The sequence below is a fragment of the Falco biarmicus genome, chromosome 14, assembly GCF_023638135.1.
Source record: "Falco biarmicus isolate bFalBia1 chromosome 14, bFalBia1.pri, whole genome shotgun sequence".
In the NCBI taxonomy this organism is placed as follows: Eukaryota; Metazoa; Chordata; class Aves; order Falconiformes; family Falconidae; genus Falco; species Falco biarmicus.
In genome coordinates, this window is record NC_079301.1 from 9,133,052 (window position 1) to 9,157,237 (window position 24,186).

The 24,186-nt window shown below is 49.1% G+C and overlaps 1 protein-coding gene across 1 annotated transcript in view; it reads left to right on the top strand.

The window, feature by feature from the left end:
* Nucleotides 1–24,186, top strand: part of GPC3 (glypican 3) — a 154,971-nt gene that overhangs the window by 129,179 nt on the left and 1,606 nt on the right. The window lies entirely within an intron of this gene.

Consider the following 24,186-nt stretch of genomic DNA (forward strand, 5'->3'; position numbering starts at 1 on the left):
TATCTGTCTCCTGCCCAAGGTGGTTACCCCGTAATAGAGGCAGAAAGGACTGGGAGTGGCGGGGTGAGTTATTGACTCCCTGGTTTTATCCTGTGCTGGATGCTCTGCGGTGTTAAGGCAGGGACATGGATGGATGGCTGGGGGGGGGGTCTCATCATAGTGGTCAAACCCCAAAACCCCCTTCCAGCGTGTCTGAGTGCCTCTGCCAGCCCTTGGAGGTTTACAGTCGGGGAATGCAGTTTGGGTCCTTTGCTTCCCTTTTCTTAGAGGCTTTGTTCTACTTGGGAGGAGATTCCCATGGCCCCAGGATGGCAGCGGAGATCTCCTCCCTTACAAAGGGTTTCCCAAGCCTTGCAGATGGACTTGGCGATGCCTTGGTGGGGAGGAGAGGTGGGAGCCTCAGGCTGGCCCTAAGTTTGGCCGTCGGTTGAGCGAAAATGTTGGCAGCGTTTGCCACCTCTGAGGTCTTTGCATCTCTTGGATGCAGTGGGAGTTTCTCCTGCTTGCTGGTGTGGGTGCTGCTGGTCCTGCCAGCTAACTGCAAACAGCTGCTCGGTGCTGGCCTCACCGAGATGTGCCCTCAGAAGGTCTTGAAAATGTGGAGATGAAAAAAGAGGCGGGGGGAAGTCAGTCAGTCTCAAATACAGGCTAGTTTTGATTTATCGCCTGTTGTATAAAATGTAACCTTTGTTTCCTATTTATAATGAGCCTGTAATAACTGGACAGTCAACTTAAACTTTAATGATTTAAACATACTTGTAAACTGTCAAGTCAAAAGTTTGTGAGTGACTATAAACATATGTTGGTGAGCCCTATATGCTAATAAATTCATTATTATGTTGCCCCAGTGGGAAACGTGGAGATGGCAGGCTTTTTTTTATGATAGGTCTTTTATTGTTTGTCACATCTGCAACACATTAAGGATTTTGAAGGCAGATAATGTTTACAATAAGGGGGAGGACTGAAAACCTCCCAGCTCAGAGAAGAACGCATCCTGTTTGTCAATGGAGTAACCGTGGAGCCAGCACCCTGGCCGTGCAGCTCTAAAAATAGAGCTGTGCACATACACACACATATATTTATGCCACACCAATGGCAAATCATGCCTGTGAATAAATTACAGTATTTTCCCCCCAAATTACGAGTCAGTGCAAATGTCTTCCAGACTTTACAGCACAAACATGTGCTCACACCCCTCTGGGATCAGTTGTCTTGCATCGGGCACCCAAAGCAAACAGAGCCTAGGGTGGCTGGCGCTTTGCTGCTGCTCCAGTCAGCCACCCACTAATTAGATCACCTCCGGCATTCTCACTCAAGATGCCACTTATAACCGACGAGCTCATTGCCAGGAAGCCTGAAAATAAAACATGGGTGCTGGAGAGGCTCCTGTGCTGGGCAAGCAGCTTTAGCAGGCACGGCGGGGGAGAAGGTGCAGGCTTTTTGCAGGAGGTTGCAAAGGCGGTGTGGTCCAGCTCACCTGTGTAGGGATGCTATTCCATAGGTATCTCACAGGCTTTGCTGGGAGGAAAAAAATTACTTTTAGTGGCTGGAGTGTCACCTAAGGAATGTTCTGAGTGATCCAGCAACCGCAGGGCAGGGGGAGGAGAAGGGGAAGATTTACCCTTCCAAAATATCTGTGCTAGGCGGTAACAAAAGTTGTCTTGGGAACAGATGGATTTGGCAGAATTAAGTAGAAATAGTTTGTCCTGGGAAGGGAAGTTGGCCTCATCCCATGAGATATGTAAGGATAGATGTGTGCAATAAAGATATATAAAGATGGCTCTGCAAGGTTGTGTGTGTATAACAGCTCCCCTGCCTGGCTGTTCCTGCTGCGTAGCCTGCAGTTAGTTATGCCTTTCTGCTCTCCCTCGGTTATTTCTAAGGGGGAGAGGGAGTTTGCAGTGCCCAGGGAAGCCCTGAGTTTTCCTGCACCCTGCCTGTTTGCTGCTCCGGCTGCTGCCGCGTGCTGCCAGACCAGCCGGGTGGGCTGGACTCCTGTGCGAGTTTCCAGCAATCCGCACCATACCCAGGCGCTGGATGAAAGTCAAGATCAGCACAGTGTGTCCCTTGATTTACCCAGATCTGTAACTCTTTAATGGCTTCTGGCTTGCTTTGCCACAGATTTATCCTCTCAGCAGGGTTTTTTTGAGTGTTCTCATCAAATTGCAGGCTTGAACATCGCCTCTGGGCTGGCCGAGCGTGGTCCTTTCCCAGGTGGAAAAGCTGTTTGTTGGTAACCCCTTTGTACATGTTACAAAGGCATTGTTGCTTCCAAATGGGAATATAGGCATGTCGCAGAGCAGGTGTTGTCTCTGGCAGCCGCCTTCCCAGAGAGAAGGGGTTTCTGTGTTCGCCCTTCGTGGCCATGGAGCGGGACCCCCATGTTGTCTGCCTTGCACCGTGTTTTTGGAAACTCCTCTGAACTCCTGTGAGTTGCAACTTTCATCCTATTCTGCTTTTAAACATCTTCAAACGTCCCAGCAAACCATTCCGTGTTTTAGAGGTCTCAGTGCTGAGATGTCATTCCTGTGGCTCAGCCTTTGGGGACCTTCCCGTTTTCTCCCAGGTTTATTTCTGGAGGTGCCATCAATCTGAGCTACTTCCACCCCCTGCTGTGGCAGGGAACAGGAGATGCTGCTGCTATGATGACATTTGAATTGCACTTTCATGAGGTGCAAGAAGGATGCTCATTTTGGGGAGCACGTGGGTACCAGCGGGTTTCCCTGCTGAGGTGCGTGGCAGCCTGGGGTGCCAGGCAGGGTCGCGTTGGGTGCAGTCCTCCTGGATTCTGCAGCCCGCTCCTGTGGGAAGGGTTCCTTAGAAGGGAGCATTCATGCTGGAAAGGGGCTGGTCCCAACCTGGGAGGAGTGATCAGAGTCTGCCAGGGCTCACACTGTGCGCTGTGCCTGTGCCTGGGCTGGGAGACAGACCAACAGTAGTTAAAATATTTACAAGATCATGTTTTCCCATCCTTTATCATGGTGATTGCTTCTCTTCAAATGCCTTCAGGGAGCCCTATCTGAGCTGACGGTACCTGCTGATACTGCTCTGCTCCATTTAGTGCTGAGTCTTGGGATGTCTGGATCTGTCTGCAGAGAAAGACAATACCTGATTGACTTTTGAATTACTCCTTCCACAGGTGGAAGATGTCCCTGTCTGTGTGAATTTTGCTGACAGCACGGGGCCACGTGGCTGTTGTGCCTTCCCGCTGTACAGCCCGCAGGCTTGGCTTGTCCTACTGAAAAATATCATGCGTACAATATCAATATTTATTGTGCGTGGCTCTGCTCAGCCGACAACAGAGGTGCCCTGTCCTTGGCTCTTGTGACAGGGTGAGCCGTGTCAGTTTGACGCAGAATCCTTCTTGACGCAGAATCCTTCCACTGGATTTTTCTATTCTGCTAGAAGCTTTAGGAATTTAAACTGCAATTTTTGTAGCAGCAACTTTCCCCTCCCCTTTTCTTTTTTTTTTTTCTCCAAAGAGGGTGCTGTTGAATGCTTGACTGAAGCAAGGATAGCAGAAACATACTGCTTTACAAGACATCCATCCTGTCTCAGGGTGAAAAAAATGATGAGGCCAAATGTCAGCTAGATTATCCTGATGGAACAGCTGGAATTGTACCAACTAAAACAGTGCAATAGCTTGATTATTGCTTTTCTGTTTCAAGTGTTTGTGTTTGTTGAAATTTCTCCTTTTAATGAAGATTTGGTTGGAAGTCAAGAATTCTTTGTCACTGACCAAATACAAGCTAGAAGATGAAGAGGGAATCACATATAGCACTTGGCTGAAGCTCTAATTGAGTGGCAGGTTCATTAATTCACTTTTGACGTCAGCAAAAATGATTTTTTTATTGACAGACTGGGAAAATTATTGGTGGCTTTCAGAGATGGGCTTGTTTATAGCATCCTTCAGCTGGTTGTTTGTACTTCTGTGACTCTTCTAGGCCTCTCATTGTACATAATGTAGGCGTTTTGAAGGGTTCTTGTAACTTCTGTGCTGTGAGTTCGTCCAAAGAAACAGCAAGTCTACAACTGAAGAACTAGAAATTCATCTACTGGAATCAGTTTGCACTTTGAGAAAAGCTACATACATGCAAAAACCAGCTATGAAATCAGCAAGTAAATCCACTGAACATATTAATCCCATACTCCTACTTTTCTGGTTCAATGTTTCTTAATTTAAAAAAAAAATAAATTAACTCCTCCAGTGTTGTGCTTACAGGTTGCAGATCCAAGCCCACCTGAGCAATTTGTATCCAGTATTTTTAGAAGCTGACTTCCACTGCCTCGGTCTATTCTGACCCAAAGCAAAGAATGAGGTACCAGTGTTTTTTTAAAGCAAGATCAGTGGAGGGCAGGTAAATCCCTGATATCCTCATATCCATAAATCACATGCATCACATTGCCAATGTGAGCAGACGTTGGCCTAAATCCTTCTTTTGGAAGCCCATATCAGTGCAGATGAGGCCGGTTCTTGGTCTCAGTATAGGGTGACTGGGTGAGGTTGAAGGGTTGGAGACGCATTGGAGTTCAAATGAGATGATGCTTTTGCTGTTACATGTACCGATGCACAAAAGTCTTTGAAAAATCTATGATTGCTTAGCGGTCCCTGATGTTTATAATGCCAGTCCGTTGGCAAAAGGTTTACCCTGTAGTCAGGTTGCAAGTTTGCATAACAGTTTGTGTTATGCCAGAGTGTCTAAGGAGGTACTTTTCAACAGCGTAATTTAGGAGTTAATGTATCTTTAAATTGTTACCAAGTGCAGCATTTTACATGACTTTACACATCAAAACAATTTCAAGCATGCAAAAATCTGCCCAGGTGCAATAGTGATAGTCATATTTATCTTTAAAGGATGATGAATCTGTTTTTCTGTGGCTGAAAACACATGAATTCTTCTGAGGCTGGGAAACACAATTTCTGACTCGGATACAAACTTGCTTTTCTTCTTGTGCCATTTTTCATTGTGGAGAGACAAAATAGTTTAACTAGATTTCCTTTTAAGGGGCAACAATAAAGAAATACTTCAGACAGAAGCAGACCAGGTGCTACTTGCTAATGGACCGACAAGATAACCTTACGCTGATAGTCAGGGCATCGTATCTGCACAGTTTGTCATACAAAGAAAGGTTTGTCTGCGAGCCTGATAACAATATAACATGTTGATTGACTTTTCACGTAGGAGAGGGTGCCCCTTTCAGGAGTGCCTTGGCTTTTACTAATGCCTTACTGCAGGTAAGCTGATCAAAGTGATTACGGGGATGTAATAAATGAGGCTTTAGGGTGTTGCAGGAGAGGGCTCCAGCCCTGGAGCGTGGCCCAGCCATGCTGGCTGAGGCATGTGCCCAGCATTTGTGTCAGTGTGCCAGCACTCAGCTGTAAAGCATCGTGGGGACATCCTGCAGGCACGAGGCAGGGCCATCCCGCTCCTGCCCCATGGCTGCTGTGGCTCCTGGTCTCAGAAAATGGGGGATGTGGATGACGAAGGACTGCCTTCTCCCCTGGAAGCATTTCCACTCCTCTGCGGTCCCAGGCAAGCTGGTCCAGCTGAGATCCCTTCCCGGTGGACTCTGTATCAGTGTCCCTCGCTGCGTTGTCTTTAGCCCAGATGAGAGCAAAGACAGGTGGGTGCTGAGCGCCCGTATTAGCTCACCGTCCTTGGGATCATGCTGCAATTTGTCACATCTTATGCTTCAGGTGTCTGTGACCACCTTGGGCACCGCTGAAGGGCAGCAGGCAGGGGACAGCACTATAGCTGAGCTACTGCCGGGTGGTGCTACTCAGAAATCGCAGCCACCAGCTGAACACAAGGCTGGGGTCAGCAAGACGGGGATCCTTTGGTGCACTTCGCCGTGGTGCTGGGAATTTGGCTATGGGCCACTGGGAATGTCACACAGTGGGGACACCCAAAAGTCATATGCAGTCAAAGACACAAGAATACAAATTCATGGAACCAAGGGCCATGAAGGACGTACTGAACACAGCTTGGCTTAGGACGAGCTTGACATGCTTCTGCTCAGGTGTCTTGGGGAAATACAACTATGTGATTAACTGGAGACACAATTAACATTGGGACAGGTGGCCCTGTCTCATTAAAAGTGTCTAGGAGAGGGTCCTGGGCTCTCAGCTGTGGCTGCTGCATTGCTGTCCGTCATCTTGCACTGAGGGAGATGTCCAAGAAAACAAATGATGTTTCATGGAAGCCACCACTTACTGGAAAACTTTTGGGTACAACATTCAGAGCATTCTTGAGCCCTAAAGGGAAGAAGATGGGAAATGCTGAGATTTTCCAAACTGCCTTAAAAAACTGATCTCTCATTTTCCTCTTCAGCTTTGAACAAATGTGTTTGTTTTTGTACAGGATACTGTGGCAATGACCTAGCAGTGCAAGTTGCAGCACTGCATTATGGCAGCAACTGAAGGCTCTGGGGAGCTGGTGTTTACTTAGATGTGGTTGAGTGAGAGTCTACATGGCGGTGATCTCCTTACCCAGGATCCAGCAGGTTCCTACTTGCTGCAGATGACAGCATTGCATTCTTGAAAATGAGTTTTTACACCTTTCCATAAATATAAGTGTATCTATCTATGAACTAATCAAACCTGATTAGATGAAGCTGTGAGTTAAATATCTGGAAGATGTCTGGATCTTTCCAAACCCTGAAAAGTCATGGGTTGTAGCCCAGATGGAGGATGAGGCGTTACCTGAGATGAGGCTCTCAAAATTAATTCAAGGGAGAGACCACGCTGGACTTGTACACGGGCTCAAGTGCGCTGGTGGATGGTCTCCAGCAGAAGGAAGCGCAGACCTGCCCAGAAAGCAGCCTGTCTTTTTAGTCCTTGCCAAAAAGATATCAGAAAGAGAGAGAAGGATGCTCCTCCAGAGAAATGTCTCAGGACCAGTGTTTTAAATCCATGTTTCTTTCTTTCTTCTCTCCACCACCTGCTTTGCAAACTGCAAAATAGTGTGCGTTTGGGTCCGGCCTGCAAATCACTCATCGGTCAGTGTATTACCAGGACGCAGTTGTTTACCGAGTCAACACCGCTCCGTGCGCTCCAGAAACGGGGGATTCATCATCCATCAGGCAGAAGCTATCTTCGACTGTTGTGCATTAGCCCTGACCTGTGCACGCACATCTGCCGGAGCTGACACCAGGAGTAACATGAACTGAACCAGGTGTATCCGTCTGAGCACTGGCTCCCCCGATTCCCAGGTGGACCTCCAGCAGATCCCCGACCCCTCGCACGCGGGGATGGATGAGCTGTTAACTGGAGGAGGGATGTCCTCTGTCCTGCGCGGTGGCTGCCGGCGGGCTGTGCTCTGCCTCTGCCATCCATTCCTGGCCCTGGGGCTTTTGTGGCTCCAAGGAGAGCCCAGATGGCTTTCTGCCATATCAACAAATTTCAGGCAGCTGAGTGCTTCTGAAGTTTGCTGGCCTTGCCAGCTTTTAGGGGTCTATGGTGCATCTCACTTGGGGCAAAAGTGGCTTAACTGCAAAATTTAACCTCCCCCCATGTTGCTTTTAAGGCAGGTTGGAAACCTTCTGGTGGGAAGACTTTGTGTTGCAAAATGCCTCTCTGCTGGAACTGGAATGTGGTGAAACATGCCAGAGTTTTTGATGGGATTTTTTTGTTTTGGAAATAAATTGAAACATCTTTCTCTGCTCCTGCAGCAGGGAAATGCAGGAACAGCCTGTTTGCCCATACCGCAAGGTAATACTGTCAGCTTTCACTCCAGAGTGGCTTCTTGTCTAAAAGTCCACTTGAGATTACATTTTTAATTATACCACAGAAAAAACATGAAATCCAAATGAATTGATTAGACTTTGTTGGAGTAGTATGTCAACTTGCCTTTCTTTTTTTTTTTAATACAACAGAAAATTTGGATGTGTTTTGCCCTTGTTCTGCTTTGAAGCAGTAGCGCATTCCCCCTTTTCTGTGGGAATGGAAATCTGGCACTTTGACCAGCTTCTGTTTCAGAAAATGTCTTCAGTGGTATTTGGGGCTCTCAACAACATCTTGGTGTCTGTTCCTGCTTTTTGTTTGCTTCTTGCTTCCTGGGGTCCCTGGGATGATGCTTTGCCTTCCCCTCCCATGGGAGGCTGGATGTGCACCCAGCACAGAACTTGAATGCAAACCCGACAGCACCTTTTCTTTCCCACACCTTCCTTCCTCCAAGGGCCCTCTCTGCCGTATCCCATCTCTGAGCAGCCAGGAGCTGTGCCTGAAGTGGCGCCTTGGGGCTGACACTTTTCTGGATGCTGAAGGACCCTGTGCACTGCTGCATGCCCAGGGAGCTGCTGTGCCCCTTGGCTGGCTGCTCCCTCGGTGGTTCTGTGCCGTGCTGTGCAGGGATGTGTGTACGGTGGTGGCAGGTACTGCTGGCTGCTGTGGGACCTGGCTGGCTGTGTCAGGCTCGGCAGCTGAACAGAGTGCCAGGGCACCTGTTGCCATCTCAGTCCAGCGCAGGAGTCCTAGCAGGCTTTCTAAAATGTAAATTATAACTGCAATGTGATACACATCCTTTTTCTCCCCCTTGCAACCCCCCCTTTCCTGTTTTAATTCAGTATCTGGAGCCTGTGTAAAATTGCTGGACTCAAAGCTATTTTGGAGTTGCTTGTGTCCCGTGGATACTGGAGACGCTTCCTGCATGGGGAGGCAGACATCTGCTGCAGCCTGTTTTCAGACTTTTTTGTGTTAGGCAGACTGCAGTTGGCAGGTGGGAGCTGGTGGTTATTATGAGAGTCTGAGTAATATCCTCTGCCTCCCTGATAACTGTCCGCCGCTTGCTCCGCAGCTTTGGTACACTTGCTCGTTCTCTTCTGGTTCTATGTAGATCGTTCCAGTAAAAAGTAAATAAAAAAAAGTGGTGTGGTCCCCAAAGTCAGCGCAGAACACAGCCTGCAACATCTCTTCCTCTTCCCTTGTCCACATAAATCATCTGCTAAGGCAAGTGCAGAGAATGTGGAAGAATGCTCTGCTCTCCCCTGGCCGCTAAGGGCAAACCTCCCCCTAGTGCTCCAGTGTCTGTTCTCAGTGCTGTCGCCTTCCATTTCCCTTCCTGGCACTTGTAGCTTTATTTCTGACGTTGAAAAGACCTAAAAGACAGTCAAGGTCCAGAGGAGGGCTACAAAAATGATTGGGGGCTGGAGCACCTCCCGTACGAGGACAGGCTGGGAGAGCTGGGGTTGTTCAGCCTGGAGGAGAGGATGCTCCGGGGGGACCTTATCGCAGCCTCCCGGTGCCTAAAGAGGCCTGCAGGGAGGATGGAGGGGGACTTTTTGCAAGGGCAGGTAGTGATAGGACAAGGGGGGGTGGCTATAAATCAGAAGAGGGAAGATTTAGATTAGATATTAGGAAGAAATTCTTCCCTGTGAGGGCGGTGAGGCGCTGGCGCAGGCTGCCCAGAGCAGCTGTGGATGCCCCATCCCTGGCAGGGCTCAAGGCCAGGCTGGACGGGGCTGGGGGCAGCCTGGGCTGGTGGAAGGGGTCCCTGCCCATGGCGGGGTTGGAGCTGGGTGGTCTTTAAGGCCCCCTGCAGCCCACCCCATTCTGTGTGATTCTATACGGTGTGCACAGCACCATGCAGCCAGCACATAGCTATGCACAGCCAGGGGTGCTGTCGCTAATGAACTGATTTTTCCAAAAGCGGGGCAGTGGCAGATATCAGGGGCGGGGGTGGGGGGTGGGGGTGGGGTGGGGTGTCACGGTGGGAGCCTGGTGCTGTTGCGGGAGGCATTTGTCCCAGACAGGTGGGCTGTGCCAGGGGGGCCGCTGTGGCCCAGTGCAGGGAGGAAAGGGTCTGCATGCACGGCATTGCCCTCCTGGGCTCTGGTGGGACGTTCCTGCCCTTCTGCAGGCTTTGGTGGCAGTCAGAAGGCTTTGTCCTGGTGGCGTGTGTGTGTCCGGGCAATTTGGATTTTGTGGGGCTGAAGGTCCTGAATCTACCCCACCCCAGGCATCTCCTTGCTGGTTTTGATTTCCCCTTCCCACCCCCCAGATGCTTTATTTACCCCAGCAGCGTTGGGGGATGCTCTTCAGCCACTCCAGAAAACAAAGCTGAATGGTTTCTCCTGGGCCCCGGACTGGTGCCCCAGGTCTGCTGATCCCTTGGTTTTTCAGTGAACAAGTACAGGCTGGTGGGTCAGATTTTGATCTTGGAGGTTCGTCTGATCCCTTTCCCGCTAGTTTGCTTCTCTAGATATTTTTAATGGGATCACTGAGCAGCTGAAGGCAGCAGAGGTGGCACAGTGCTGTGGGCAGAGGTAGGTCTGGTGAAGCCTGGAGTCCCCAGCTGTGAGCAACCCCCACACACAAAGAATTCCACTGAACTCAGTCCTTGGGTATAGGTGGACTTGGGCACTGGCTTAAGTATCTTGCTGAAACTTAAGTGTCTGCTGGGCCAGGCACTTAATGCTATTAGCAGATGCTAAATAGGTCTTTCTTATTTAGTGGCCTTAATTTATTAAATCAGGCAGCAATACTTTTGGAAGAGTAGTACCGGAAAAGGGAGCAGAGCGAGCTGTAAGTTTCCAATTTCAGCTGGATCAGGCCCCTGGAGATCCGTGTGATCTGGTGGATTGGAGGCAGTGCTATTGCAGTGACTCATAAACAGATGTGCCCAATTTACATTGCAGCTTAATACCTTTGTTTAAAAAGAAAAAAACATTTTTTCAAGACAAATGTGTTAAAGCAGATGTTTCCAGTAAAACAAATACTTGTGTGATTTACAAACAGCTTCCTACCGCCAGAACTCATTAGAAAATGTGGAAAAAAGAAAAATGGTTCTGTCTACCCACAAAAGGATAAAATCCAAAAATAAGGACATTGAACAAAAAGAACTGCTCTGCTTGGGTTGGAAAGCAAGAGGTTTGAGAGTGATTTTAGTTGCTAATAGCAGTAAGACTATGACCAGTTACGTACATTAAGGAGCAGAAACCTGTCTGTAAAAATACTTAACCAGTTCCTGTTATGTAGGATACAGGGTAACTGGGACCACGGTGTGGGATTGCCTGGAGGTTCCTAAATCACTTCCCACCCATTGAAACCTACGCTGGGGGACTGAATGGCTGCAGGACAGCACAAACCCTAAAGCAAAGCAAACAGATGCAGCCCCCATAGCAAGCCCTGCTCCAAGGGATGCCTCCCTGGGCATCTCCCCCTCTGCATCCCACAGCAGGATGGGATGCACAGGGGGAAATACCCTGCCTTGACCTGCAGCTCAGGCTTTCTGGGGCTGTGCAGACCCCCAGCGTCTCTGCGTTTCCTCAGCGGGCTGTGCAGGGCCCGTTTACCTGCTCCTCCCCATTTTTGGGAGGCAAAGGCAGGTATGTGCTGAGAAACTCCTGTCATCTCTGGTCTCTTTGGACCCACTTTCCGCCCAGCTCCATTGTGGGGCTGCCGTCACGCAGTGCCTGCAAGCCCTGCACTCCTGTTACATACAATTTGACACCCCATGTGGTCTTAATGGGTTTCCCAGGCTGCAGCTGCAGCACAGCCACCACTTTTTGTTAGCGGCAGGGGCTGACAATCTCCTTTTGCCTTTCAGCTCTCCACTGCACAGGTATCATATTTTTTTAATGCACTTGTCACCTATTTCATTCAGGCATTTGTTGCTAAAGAAACAGTGGCAGCAGATGTTCATGGGTTGGCAGGCTGCTTGTCTCAATCCATCGCTGCTTGGCACCTGTGCCCTGGGCAAATGGGTTGACCAGCTTCCGAGGGGACATGAAATCATCCGGACAGGCGGAAAGATGGGGAGGCATCCAGCAAGCCCAAACTGAGCAAAATGGGGGAAGCGAGAGGCAGAGAGGGTTTTGCTGCTTGGCTGGAGCATTGCGGGAGTGGCCTCCAGAGTGACCAGGACCAGGGCTGTACAAGTCCTGTGTGATGTGTGTGAGTTTGACCCAGCGAAGGACGCCGGCTCTGCAAATGCTGCAGCGAGGGCGGTTTCTGGAGCATCTTGAAGTACTCATGGATATTGGGGTGCCTTCCCATGGCTCTGCTGGCAAAGCTGCTGGGGATGCCTCTCATGGCTGGAGGTGGTGGGAAGATGGGCAGAAAAAGGCAGCTGGGTCATCTTCTGCAGCCTGCCCGACCCAGGGAGGGGGGACACAGCAGCCCGGTGGCCAGCACCGCACGAGGAAGCAACGAGGATGATTTGCTGAGGGTTTTTTGCTTCTCAGCACATGGATGCAGGATGTCTCATCAGAGCTGTCAAGTTCATCACTAGGAAAAATGACCACTAATGCCAGAGACCTCTTGAGGCGTCCTTAGAAACAGGGGCTGAGTGGATGCACTGGAGGATGGCTGCAGGACGGGACTGCTCCTCGCCTTCCCTGCACCCTGCTGTGTCTGCTTTCCGTGCCTTGCCATAAGGAGTGTTTTCAGAGCAAAACCTTGAGTGGCTGCCTTCACAGGAGGACTTGCTGGGACGTGTCTGGAGGAATTAAAAGCATCCCAGGAGGAGGAGGCTGCTGCTGTGAAGTGACTCTGGGCACTCAGAGGTGCTTTTCCCAGCTTGCCCATCAGTTCTTGTGAAGCCTCGTTGCAACCTTGGCTCAGTTTTAGCCATTAGTGAATGCAGGTTGGCGCTTGGGTCTCAGGGATCATGAGGCTTCAGTGTTTAATTGATCTCTGCAAAGCAGAGGGTGTAATTAATGCATGCAGCGTGCTTTGAGACCCTTGGGTGAAAGGCAGCATGCGATTGCTGTGCTTCACCTTTCCAGAGCAAACCCACACAGCTAGGTCTGTGAAAATCATCACTGGCTGTTGCCACATGCCATGCGTGATCATCCCAGGATGGCTGCTCATGGTATCACAGTGTTTTGGGGTCTTTTGGTCTGCCAGTGCTGTCTTGGGGAGGGCCATGAGCAGATATAGCCTAACACCTCCATGCTAAAACGCTCCCTGACCGGTGCAAATTGTCCTGGGGACATGGAGCCACGTGGAGAAAAAAAACTCTCCTTACTCCTTAAGAAGGGGACATCTCCTTCTGCTTTCCTGGTGTTTCTACACAGGCTTTTGAAATTTGTTCCTGAAATACCTTTGTTTTTCAGCCATTGCTTCAAACAAAGAGAAAAAATTGCCACTGGTTGCTTAGTGCTGATTTTAGATTAAACGATCCGGCAAAGACTAAGCAAACTGGGTAAAAAAAAAAAAAAAAAAAAAAAAAAAAAAAAAAAAAAGGCATATTTTAGTAGCTTAAGGACAGCCAGCTTGATACCTGTAAAGCTTTTTTTCTCACTGTCAGCATTGTTTTTGTGGGTGTTAAAAGGAGAGGAGAACAGATTGCAGGTACGTTGAGTTCCAGCACAATCAACTGTCATTATTTAAAGAAGATGCTTTTAACCAAGTCTTTAAAATTACCTCCCCGTTTCTCAATTGTCAGGTGTAAAACTGCATGTCGTCGTACAGACTTGTTCCCTGTCACACACCATCCTGACACTGTCGCACCCGCTCACGCTCTGGGTGATCTGCAGACATTTTACACCACTTGCCACTGAGCATTAACAGAAATAAATTAACACTTTAAAAGCGTAAATGCTGTATTTCGTAGGAGTCAGGCAGGATATTTGGAAAGGAAAGAAATGTAAATAGAATGAAATTCTTAAGCAAGATTATTGATATGACAGGACTAAAGAGCTTGGGGTTCTGTGAAAAGTGCCTCTTTTCATCCCTCTAATAAGTCCATTACTTGCACTCGGGAATATTTTAAGGTCCTTTTCATGCTGAATCTGGAGTTGAGCATGCTTTGCATTTCAAGCTTTGTCTATGAATCAGTAGAAGCCAAAGTTATTTCTGCTTTAAAATAACAGGAGCAGGGAACAGCTAATCTCTTTTCATTCTGAGTCCTTACATTATTTTACTGGACAGAGTTTGTGTTGGCTACAAAACAGGGCATTCACAAAATCTATGAGAAGGAATTTAGTCTAAGAATGAAGCCTAGATTGCAGTATGCATAAAGACTCCTTCTCCTAAGGCCATTAAGAAATTCCAAATCTGAGCTATTTTGAACAGTGACATTAAATTAGCCTTGCTAATTCCAGTAATTCAAGCCGATAGCTGAGTTTACAAATCTACTAGATGAGGCCTTCCCATAATTACAATCTCAATGTGCTTTTCAGCTAAGGTGAGTTGGCACAAAAAAAGACAAATAAATAAAAGGGGGGAAAATGCTCTTTCTGTTCTGGTTTTGAGATGAATATCTCTAAAGAACAGTTAAACGGCTGTATTGCTCCAATAAGACGTCCCCTGTCCTCGACTGGTAAGTTCATTTTGCCTCTAATGTGCAAGTGAAATGCAGAAAAGAGACTGGATTTTGCCCTGCTTTGTTTTTTCTGTTGTCTCTTTTCAAAGAAGCATTGATGCTGCTGGTGCTTGTAGTTCAGTTTTTAGTTGTTTATTTACAGGTGGTAATTCCTACTGGGAGATGAAAGAGTCTGACTGTGTTACCCTCTTTTGTGGGAGGAAAAGCCCCAACCTTTGATGGATAAATTCAGCTCAGAGCAAGTGGAGCAACGGTACAAAGCAGCAACCCCCCTTGTTCCTCTGGAAGAGTTGTTGATTTCCAGATCCCAACACAATTAGATGTTCCCAGAGTAATGTAAAGGTTTTGAGGATATGTTTCAAAGCCATAAGGCACAGAAACATGAAACAAATAAAAATTGAGTGCCTTATTTAAATGGGTGTTAATTTTATTAGAACTGAGCTGAGCTAATATTAGGCTGAACGTGAGTATTCACATCGTCACTTTGCTTGGGCTGCAACGTTCATAAAATGTCCTTTTGATCAAGCTGTAAGTGTTTTGATCCTTATTCTGTGAGCATCATTCAAAGTGACCTAACTGTAGCTCCAAACAGGCAGCTGCAGCTGCAGAAGTCCTTGAGCAATAACAGGTCAGGAACTTGAATGGGTGCTCTTCTGGGAGTGCTAATATTGCAATCCGCCCCCCCCACCCCCCCTTTCTTTTTCTTTTTTTGTTCCAAACAAGAATAAAAGCACAAAAACTTTCACAAAATAAAAATTCCTAACAGAAGATTGTCCTGCCTCCATTGACTTTGGATACTTGAGTCAAAATATTAAACAAAATGCTGATTTTAATGTATCAGAATAGTAATGGCATGGCTGCTAAATATTTTGGTATCATTGGCACGTGAGTGTCTGACCTTTCTCCCATTGCTAACGTTGTCACCATTGGCACAGCCAAGAGAAACATCTTGATTTTTGGAAGACCACCCTGATTTAAAGAGGACAATCTTCTGTTGGGCACCCGCAGGGTCGCATGCAGCTCCTGTAGCTCACAGAACTGTGGCAGCACATTGCACGGTCCCCTGGAGCCCGTGCAGAAAACAGATGGACCAAACAGCTCGCGGGAGGCTGGCAGGCATCCTCCCCTCTCCCTGGTGCAGGCAGATGTCCTACCAACGCATGGCACCCATGGGCTCAGGTACATGCGGCAGATAACGCTCCAAAATAGTGCTTAGGGCAAAATCAGGTAGCAGCAGCTGTGCTGTTTTCAGGGGCCAGAGGGAGATGCCGTTGCTCCCTCCCCCAGGCCAGGGTGATGGCCAAGGAAGAGTGTGATGGGGTGGTGCAGGGCACGAGCCCATCTCTTTTCTGGGAGGGTGGGAGAGGAGGGAGGCTGAAATGGAATTCTTGATTTCCAGGAAACTCTTGTCTCTAATCTCCGTAATCCGTTTTAGAGAGGATTTTGTATTTTTCAAGGGATTTACAAACTGGATTATGTAGCCTTTTTATTTTGATTTTCCACTGCGATTGTGACATTCCTGAGAGTGAGCTGTGAGTGCTAGAGATAGGATGGAGGAGGAGGAGGTATTCGTGGACTTGGACCTTGGAGCCCTGTTGCGCTGCCATCTCCTCGTTTCACTGCTCACTGTACCAATGGATGTGTCCCTAGAGCAGTTTGGATGCTCCCACGTGAGCCGTGTCCCCCCGTCCCTGGTACCCTCCTTGGTACCCACCTACAAGCTGACCCACGGAGGTGCTGGGCGGGAGCCGGGGGCCGATGCCCTCCCTCCCTTACTCCTTCCTCCTGGGGTGGGGACAGCCGAGGTGGTCTCTTTGAGCTCACCCACGGCCCTGAGCAGTGGTTTGGTGAGATCCCATCCGTGGATCCCCAAGCGTGGCAGGGAGCCCTTTGGCCCCCAGGAGAGAGCAGGTGTGATGGCACGGACCCAGCGCAGCCCAGGCACCGCAGCTGTGGTGTCCCAGTGCTCAGCTGGTGTGATGCTGGGTTTCCCATCGGAGCTGCTGCCGCCACCCACCTCTGGCTTCCAGCACCATCGTTCCACTGGTGCTTTGGGACCAGGGTTTGCTCATGGTCCAGGAGGGAGGCAGGGAGCAGGAATCAGCCCTGTTTGTGTGTCAGATGTTACACCTGGCGAGCAGCTGGGTTCGAGTCTGTCTCTGCAGCCATGCAGAAGGCGGTGCAAAGCCAGGTCCTGCTTTCAGCCTACAGTGGCTGTTACTGGGGCTCCTTCCAGCTCAGGGAACGTGACCTGAAGCTGTTAAAAGGTTCCAGCCTATGAACCCAACCCTTCTTTTTCTATATAAAGTGGGAAAGTCTGGTATGGTGATGTTTCCCAGGGCCTCCTGCATTACCCCATTTTTATAGGCTGAAGTCACTTTAATGTTGTTTTAATGCAGGGCGAGGGGTTTGTTTATTTATTTATTTTAGCAGCTTAACGCAATTAAAAAAGCTGGGTGGTGCTGTAGCTTCAGCTCCCTTCCCTTGGCAGCTCTCTCACCTCAGCCTGTGCTCTGTGCAAACGTCCCCCCGGCATGGGCAGGGGGAGCTGGCTCTCTATCCGCGCCAGCGATCCTGGGCAGCGTAAGAGCACAAAACTTCAGGGAGTTTCTCCAGGAGTGGAAGCAGGGTGAGCAGATGCCTGTGCACCGCCATGTCTGAGTCTACCTGCCAGCTCTACCTGTGGCCTGAGGAGGTATGTCCATGCCCGACCCAAATTCTTGACTTATGACCTGAAGTCTCGCTCCAGGTATTTTCCTTGGCATCGTGAGTTGTAGCCTGGTGGAGTCTCTGTCAGTTTGATCCTCGGGCTGGGAGCGCTGCTCAGGCGCTTTCCTTACGTGTGTGCTCAAGGAGCAAAACACCAGCTACCTTTGATTTTTCTATTCCTTACCAGTGTAAGGCAATGATGGATGTCCGGGGATTTTTGACTGAGCGTAGACATTGCACAAAGACCTGGCCCCTTCGGATGGAAGAGGCACATTCCTGGTTGCCTACCGGGAGCATGAGTGCCACGAACCCTGGAATCCATGGCCTGGGCCCTGTTCAGGTCTGGTTTCCACATATAGTGAGTCACAAAGAAGATGTCGGATGTTCCTGGGTGCTGTAACACCACCAGGAATTTTCTAACCGAGCATTGAGAAATATCCTTCTGCCTTGAGGGCTGCTTTTAGCAGCTGGCATCTGGAAGGCAAGGACAACTGCTGTTCCCCTGAGGACTGCATCTTGGTGGGTCTTGCTAGTCCATGAATGTCACTAAATGTCCTGACCTTGGAGAGTTGAAGGCCAGCAGGTAGCAAGCAAGAGCTGCCTGTCCTGGTCGTATCCAGGGAGCTTTTTAGGGGAGCAAAGATGAAGAAGAAAATTCCAATTTGATGTGATAATGTTGTTTTCAATCACTGGAGGAAATACAAAGTGTTTCATTTTGCTCTGCTGTCAATGTTCCCTTACCTCCCAAAATCAAGACTGTCCTGAGATGTCTCAGGTGACAGCAGAGGGATCAGAAGGGATCGCTATGTAGCTTTATATCTTGAAGGTCTCCAAAGAGGGAGAGGGTGACTCTGTGTCTGGGTGGGCTGAGATACATGGGGGATCTGCAAGAACATTGCTTGAGCCAGTCCTATATTGCTACCTCATAAATCACTTTGATTCCATCCATCCTCTTCTGTTTCCATCTTTTCCTCTCTTTCTTTCTTGACTCCTGCCTTTGTAGATGCTTTTGGCTGTCCATATTTAGCTTTGTATTTTTCAGTTCTTCTCTCCAAAGTTCCTTTAGGTAGCAGCTCTTTTTCTGGATGATACAGCTGGATGTCAGACTGGGGCATGATGCTTTATCTTCAAACTACAAGGACTCCGGCACTTCCAATTAATAATGCTAATGAGATTTGTTAATTTTTAATAGATTACATGAGCATGTTTTGCTAAACATGTTTTTGTGGCTCCTCGCTGCAAGTACAGTTCAGAAACTCTTTCACTTGCTGCCAAAGGGAAAATGATTAATGCGATTGCAGATGCCAGATTCTCTTCAGGGTAAATCTAGAGCACACCAAGGAGCAAAGAGGAATTTAATCAGAACATTTGGAAAGTAAACATAGGCCCAGGTCGTAATGATAGCCCTTCCTCAGCACCAGCCTCTGGCCAGGGTGGGGTGGGGATGTAGTTGCTTCAGTTGGGGTCATGGTGCAGCCCCTCTGCCTGTAGCGTGTGATGTGTTGGGGTTTTGGGGGTGGTTTGTCCCTTTGCCCCATGGAAAGCTTGAGGACATCCATGGATGAGACTTTTGTAATAGTGCTGGAGGTCGGGGAGCCCAGGTGTGGGTCCTGGCTGCCTCACAGAGCTCATGGCCTTGTGTACCCTGAGCGGCATCTGGTTGCACCCCTGGTGTGAGGCTGAGCTGGAGCTTCCTCTCCTCTCCATACTGGATGGATGACTTGATGCCCCCAAATCAACCTGGTTGCTGCCCTCCAGATTTCTTCAATCCTGGGGGAACTTCCCCCCAATCAGTGCTGGTTTTGTAGTGGTGCCTGCAGTCTTTGGGTTGCTCACAAACACACGCTGCAGGCTGTGGGCCATCCGTGGCACGCCGCCAGCTGGGATCTGTCAAAGAGGCAAGGAGGGGGAAAAGGTTTGGTTTGCAAATCAGCAATCCCAAACCCGATTCCCTTGGGTTTCTGCCTAGGAAGTTCGGTTTTACCGCTCACTGCTGAGCCGTGCCAGGCTCCCTCGGCCACGTTGCCGACGGCAGCAGGATGATGTTGAGCTGGATTTTTCCTTCTTTTTTTTCCCAAATCTGTATTGCCAAGAGCCGCACCTCCTAAATTGCTGTGGAGGAGGTGGAAAAGCAGAGGCACAAGACCATGCACATGCTGCGCATCCTTCTCGGTGATCTCGCAGCCGTGCCAACACAAGCACCACGCCAGCCCCGGCGCAGCATTTTAATTACACGCTGGCGCGGCCGCACCTACGGCTGGGTTGTTGCAGCTCGTTGTGCAAGGAGACAACTGGCAAACTCGTTGGTGCTCCAGGATTTTAGTGGTAATAAGCCAGAGGGAAAAACCTCCCTGGTCAGATGAAACCATGCTTGGCTAGGTGTTTGAAAGAGTTGAAGGTGTTTTGGAGAAGCAGAGGGTTGGGGATCCCGGCTGTATCGGCGCGGTTGTGGCCATGTGTGCTGTGTAATTCCGTGGACTGGTTCAGGTGTTGCCTTTGTGGAGGCAGAGCTGTGTTTGTAGTATGAGCTGTTCGCATGAGAAAGCCAGGTGACTGGAGGCTGAGGTGAGCAAAGCTTTTGGTGTGCCAACAGGAAGAGTCTGGGATGAAATCGGACTGTTCTTCTAGATTTCAGGTGCAAACACCTGTGAGAGTGAAGTGGTTGGTGCTGTAGAGGTGGAGAGAGCTGGGAGCCAGGGTCAGGTGGTCTGGTCCGTGGAATCACAGGCTCTTATGCTTTGCCTTGCGATGAGTCAACAACTTGGGCTTGACTCAAACATCTCTCCCTTTAAGCAATCCAGTCTTGCTTTGGAGACAGCCAGTGTCTACTGCATCTGTTGGCAACTTTTTCCCCACACTGATGAGGCTTGCTACTTAAAAAATCGAATAAAGCAATGCACCCTGGAGATTGTAATTCTTGTTGGTGATGGTAGCATGTGCTTTCCTAGACAAGTCCTGAAGGACAGACACAGGCAGCTGCGACAACCTACCACGAGAGCTGCAGGAGCTTGCCAAGCTGCCTTACTTGTCTCTGACATTTCTACTCGATGCATTTTGTGCTTATTGGAAACACATGGTCACAATCCATTCCCTACTCCCTTCACACCACAGAGTTTCCATCATCTGCAAACAAGGGCCATCACCACATCCCCGCCAGCGCTTTGGCCCACTCGGCAGTCTCCTTTGGTGAACACGCTGGGTTAGGCATGATGGTTTCTCCTGGGGGGAGGGGGATCCCCTCCGCACCCGTCGCCGCTGCACGGGGCACCAGCAGAGCTATCGAGTGACACGGCCAAGCGGTTTTCATGCATGGCCATCCATTACGACGCTGTTACTATATTAGGTCCATCGCTGGAGCCATCTGCCGGGGCTGGCTTGGCAGGCGGGCAGCCCAGATGCCTGCCTGTGGGATGACATTCCCTGGCTCCGGGCTCTGGGCAGCAGCCGAGCCAGCCAGCGGGAGCCGGGCACTGTCCGCTTGGAGGTCATTTGCCAGAGTGGCGTTCGCTGGCAGTTCTTTACTTAAGACCACGTTGTCCTTTGAGGGGTGAAAAGGGGTGTCTCAGTGGGCAGCGGTGGATTTGGCATGGGAATGCCTGCTGTAACGCTGCCTGCGTGCCAGTACTCATCCTCCCGGCTTCCTCTGTGCCAGCTGCCGTGGGACTTACACCAGCTCCAAACCCACCAGCTCCAAAGCCACCTCCTCCCACTTCAGCCACCTTTTGTAGCAGTCTCCAAAGCTAGCGCGGCGCAGCGAGAGGAGCTTTTTAATGATTCCTGCCCAATAAGCTTATGCAGAGTCAGTATGCCTAATTCTAGTCCTAATCCATGGAAAAATGCCGCCGCTTTTTTTCGCGGATGCAGAAAGTGTGTGTTGTAGAGCTGGCGGCAGGTTTTGTCATCGGCGCTGCGAGACCATTGATGCTTTTGCTGTCCCGGGAGCACAGCGCAGCAGCTTTGTGTTAGAGGGGCTTTTGTTACAAAAGATGCTTCCGGAGGGACCGGCTTGTGTTCGGCTGGAGACCTTTCACCAGCTGTGTGAGGACGCCGGGAAACAGCACGGCACGCCTGGCTCGCATGAGGGGGAAAAAAAAAAAAACACCCAGGGCTAATGATTGACTATTATTTTAAGGGGATTATCTAATCCGCAGCCCAGAGGACAAGAGGGGCCAAAATGAGTGAAGATTGAATATGTAATTAGTGCAGATTCTTGGTAATACCCTCTGGGCTCCAACTGATTATAAACAGAAACAGATTTTTCTAGTTTGTCCATGTTGTTGTCGTCCATCCCTCTCTCTCTCTGTGTGTGTGTGTGTGTGTGTGTGTGTGTGTGTTCCCTCATAAAAAAAAAAAAAAGCCTTCAGGCCACCGGGCCACTTTGTAGTAGAGACTTGCAAATGAAGTGGGTGATCAGAGCTCGGGCAGTGGAGACATTTAATGCAGAAGACAGCTGGGGAGTGGGGAGGCACAGGGGCAGCTCCTCTCTGGTTGTTTCGCGGTGTAAAGGCAGAGTTTGGGGTGGAAGTGACCCAAATGGCGTATGTCGAGGTGAGAGTCTGTTAGCCTGCACCTCCATCCCTAGCGGTGGGGATCCTCCTCTCCCGGTGGCAGTGGGAGCAGGAGGTGCAGGGATGCGGCAGGGAGCTGGGCTAACCAGGGATCCTGATGAAGGCTGGAACCATAACAGAGCACTCTCAAGAAGTCAGGGACATTTGCTAATTTGGATTCCTGGATTTGAAACACTTTAAAAAAAAAAATAAAATAAAAAAAATAACATTGTTATTGCCTGGACCTGGTTTATCAGCTACCTCAGGTCTGTTAGAAACTAATACTTTTTATTTGACTTTCCTCTGATGTACCAAAGGTCATTAGAAGTTAAGTGAAAGGGATCTGCAAGAGTTACGGATCCATTATTAGTACAAAATAAAACATGTCTGGCTAAATCCTTCAAGCCTAAAAATACAGTTGGGCACAAATAAGCTCAGAGAAGGAAACAATGGAAAGAACGGTGAAAACAAACGGCACACCCAAGCACTAAACTTCTAAAGCAGTTAAACAGGGCTAGGAAGACAGCTCTCAAATCTCTTGATGACAAGAGGGTTTCTGTTCCCTTCTCTTTAATTTGGTCAAAGAGGATGAATGAGAGAGAGTTGCCATTCCCATTTGGATGAAATGCCACGATTTAAACAATTACCCTTACTCAAGTTCAGGTGAAATCCCGGAATTTGAAAATTTTCCATGTAAAAGAATGTTTGAAACAATCACTTTGGTACACTTTGGCTGAACGTCTCCAACATGATTCAGTTGCTGCATTGCAAAGCGTAGAGGAACTCGCATCTCGTAAATTACATTGCAGAATGAGACTTTAAATGGGAATGCAAAACCCCTTTGTGCTGTTAAGGGCCTTGCTGAAACACTCTTTTGATTCAAATTTCTATTCTAAATGGAAGGCAAGAGTAGTTACTCGGTTCCTGTGGATTTTTGTAGTTTTGATAGGATGTCCGATAAGAGACTATTCTGCCCCAAAAGCTCTGCTGATCGGCTGCAGATCGCTGGCCTGGAAGTGCCTTATGGTACTGCATGCCATGGGGCATCTTTTAGGTTTTAGGAGTCTTTGGAGTGAGTGGAAACACCTTCCAAAACACACCAGGGCAGGCCGTATTTGCTTTGAGCACTCGTACTGGCTGAGGCATCTTGTATAAAACAACCAACTGCAAAATAATCTGCTGGGATTTTATTAACACAAAATCCCTTCACTCACTTTGCAGAAATTATCTTGGGGAAATAAGATGGTAGGGCCAGGCTGCTCCCAAACTTTCCCAAAGCCTGAACATCCCTTGTGCCTGAGGGACGACTTCTTTCTGTGCTTGGAAAGCAGCACAGGATGGGCAGAGGTGGCCTCCTGGTGCATCCCTTTCAGGGTGGCACCTTTCCCTGCTCTGCCCGTGGCTGTGCAGCTCTGGAGGACAGCAGCATATCTGTGCTCTTTAAGAAGAAAAAAAGGGAAGTTGTGGAGAAGAGGAAGGGCAATATTTGTGGGAACCTCCTAGAGAAGGCAGAGCTTATCAGGTGGGACTTGGTTGCACCTGGCCCTTTGTGTGCATGGGTATCTGCTCCTTTTCAGCTGTTTCTGGCCCTCTTTGATGGCCTGGGCTGACTCACGTGTCACGCTAACATCGTTATGCTTTTGTTTTGCAATGTTTGGGTATTTTTGATTAAGAAATACAGCCTGTTTGCCTTGGCAGTGGTGCTCATTGGATTGATGTGGCGTTTTTTAGCTAGAGTGTTTATTCAGCCTCTTGGATTCTTTCTCAGGGGTGGGGTGGGTTGATCCAAACCCATCAGTATGCTGGTGATCCACCAGGGCTTGTGAAAGGCTTGAGCCAGGGTCTCTTCTGATGGAAACCACCAGCTTCCTCCACTTCCAAAGGCCAGGCTCTGGGGATGAGGTGAACAGGCTTAACTGATCCCCATCTGGGCAAGAAACCTGCACCCCAGAAGGAGACAGCAGCAGCATGAGAAGGGGAGCGAGGGACCCATTGCCTTGAGTCAAGCGTGGGTGCACCCACTCGGGCCAGATGCTTAGCAGGTCCAAATGCACCAGCTAGATCTGGCTAATGGCATCTTAAAACACCTTTTGTTTTTTGTTCTTGGCCCTGAGAATTGCTGGTTTCTTCCCTTTCCACATTGTCTGTTTGGGCTTTTTTATTCTTCCCTGTCCCAGGGAGACAACGGTGAGTGTGACTTCCTGCTCAGCAGGTCCTTTGCAGCCACTGATGGGTTGCCACAAGCTTTTCCCCCGTTAATGTCACGCTTCTCTGCCAAGACTATCAAAACTGTTATAATGGACCTCTTGGGTTGGAGCTCTCATGTGCTTCACCTCAAAGTCCCTGTTTTGCAACACCATGTGCGATCTATTCATATTCCTCACTCTTGAGCACTCTGATGAGGTGGACAGGGGATGGGTGGATTTAAGTGCTGTAAAGAGCATATTTTGCACACATAAAACTGCAGAAATGCAGAACTCCTCAGGTCCTCCAACCAGGAGGTATTTGGGAGCAAGGCCCTGTGCTGGCTCTGGGTTTGGGGAACTGTTTGTGCTCGCCTGGATTTCCTCACTCCTGCACGCATCTTTGCCATGTCTGGGGAGCAGACACTGCTGAACACCCGCTTTGAAGCTCAGCTGATTCTCTTTGGTGGTGGCTGTGCA